Genomic DNA, 2,500 nt, shown 5'->3' with positions numbered 1-2,500 from the left:
AGCAACTCGCTCTCTCGCGCCGTCCCAGTGCCGTCCGAGCGTTGCCGAGGGTGTCTGCTGACTTGCGCATCTTCAGACACCCGTCTCCCATAAATGACGGAGGGCACCTTTGCTACTCATTACCCTTAGACTGCTCAACTGGAGAGGGGAGAAAAAAAGGCCCTGGCCGAGGTGGTGAGTCGGCCTCCACTCTCCCTCACGGTTGAAAAAGATGTGCTCCTGGCGCACTGGCCCCTGCTGAAAATCTCTCTCCATTTGGCCGAGGCAGAGAGTCGGCCTCCTCTCTCCCTTACGGTCGAAAAAGATGTGCTGCTGTCGAACTGGCCATTACATCCTCACCTGATCTAGTCCCCATTAGATCCGCCCCCCCCACCGCAGTTACCCCGTACCACATATCTAGCACGGACCTTGACCTCCAGCAGGCCCCGGGGACCCACATTACCCCCCCCCCCCCTTCCCCCTGCAGTTACCCTGTACCACATGTCTAGCATGGACCTTGACTTCCAGCAGGCCCCGTGGACCCACATTACCCCCCCCTGCAGTTACCCTGTGCCACATATCTAGCATGGACCTGGACCTCCAGCAGGCCCTGGGGACCCACATACTCCCCTGCTCTACTCCCCCACTAGCTTTCCTTTCTTGCAGTTACGCTCCAGCGCATATCCAGCATGGACCTTGACCTCCAGCAGGCCCCGTGAACCCACATTACCCCCCCCCCCCCCCCCCTCCTGCAGTTAACCCTGTACCACATATCTAGCACGGACCTTGACCTCCAGCAGGCCCCGGGGACCCACATTACCCCCCCCCCCCTTCCCCCTGCAGTTACCCTGTACCACATGTCTAGCATGGACCTTGACTTCCAGCAGGCCCCGTGGACCCACATTACCCCCCCCCTGCAGTTACCCTGTGCCACATATCTAGCATGGACCTGGACCTCCAGCAGGCCCTGGGGACCCACATACTCCCCTGCTCTACTCCCCCACTAGCTTTCCTTTCTTGCAGTTACGCTCCAGCGCATATCCAGCATGGACCTTGACCTCCAGCAGGCCCCGTGAACCCACATTACCCCCCCCCCCCGCAGTTAACCCTGTACCACGTATCTAGCACGGACCTTGACCTCCAGCAGGCCCCGGGGACCAACATACTCCTCTGCTCTACTCCCCCACTAGCTTTCCTTCTCCCGCAGTTACCCTCCACCACAAATCCAGCATGGCCCTTGCCCTCCAGCAGGCCCGAGGACCCACATACTCCTCCGCTCTAATCCCCCATGAGCGTTCCTTCTCCTGCAGTTACCCTCCACTGCATATCCAGCATGGCCCTTGACCTCCAGCATGCCCCGGGGACGCACATCCTCCCCTGCTCTAGTCCCCCACTAGCTTACCTTTCTTGTAGTTACGCTCCAGCGCATATCCAGCATGGACCTTGACCTCCAGCAGGCCCCGTGGACCCACACTTAAGCCCCCTCCCACTGACAAAGCAAAACACCACTGGCAAAATCCTCGTGCCCCTGGTACTCCAGAATGTAAATTCAAACATGCCCCTGGTACACTGCGCAGAAACACTTTGCCACACACACGCACGCACTGCTTGTGCCTATGGTACGACAACTTTTCTCGTACCTATGGTACGACAACTTTTCTCGTGCCTATGGTACGACAACTTTTCTCGTGCCTATGGTACAACAACTTTTCGCCGTGCCCCTGGTACACCGCTCAGTAGCACTTTGCCACACAAACTCTCCTCGTGCCTATGGTACGACAACTTTTCTCGTGCCTATGGTACAACAACTTTCCTCCGTGCCCCTGGTACGACAGCTTTTCTCGTGCCTATGGTACAACAACTTTTCTCGTGCCTATGGTACAACAACTTTCCTCCGTGCCCCTGGTACGACAGCTTTTCTCGTGCCTATGGTACAACAACTTTTCTCGTGCCTATGGTACAACAACCTTTCGCCGTGCCCCTGGTACACCGCTCAGTAGCACTTTGCCACACAAACTCTCCTCGTGCCTATGGTACGACAACTTTTCTCGTGCCTATGGTACAACAACTTTCCTCCGTGCCCCTGGTACGACAGCTTTTCTCGTGCCTATGGTACAACAACTTTTCTCGTGCCTATGGTACAACAACTTTCCTCCGTGCCCCTGGTACGACAGCTTTTCTCGTGCCTATGGTACACAACTTTTCTCGTGCCTATGGTACAACAACTTTTCGCCGTGCCCCTGGTACACCGCTCAGTAGCACTTTGCCACACAAACTCTCCTCGTGCCTATGGTACGACAACTTTTCTCGTGCCTATGGTACAACAACTTTCCTCCGTGCCCCTGGTACGACAGCTTTTCTCGTGCCTATGGTACAACAACTTTTCTCGTGCCTATGGTACAACAACTTTTCGCCGTGCCCCTGGTACACCGCTCAGTAGCACTTTGCCACACACACACTCCTCGTACCTATGGTACGACAACTTTTCTCGTGCCTATGGTACGACAACTTTTCTCGTGCC

This window comes from Mchenga conophoros, unplaced genomic scaffold, assembly GCF_057382185.1.
Source record: "Mchenga conophoros isolate Kocher_MC1m ecotype Shallow Benthic unplaced genomic scaffold, M_conophoros_male_GT1.1 unmapped_scaffold_10, whole genome shotgun sequence".
In the NCBI taxonomy this organism is placed as follows: domain Eukaryota; kingdom Metazoa; phylum Chordata; class Actinopteri; order Cichliformes; family Cichlidae; genus Mchenga; species Mchenga conophoros.
The sequence above is the reverse complement of the archived record's forward strand: the minus strand, read 5'-3'. Positions refer to the sequence as shown.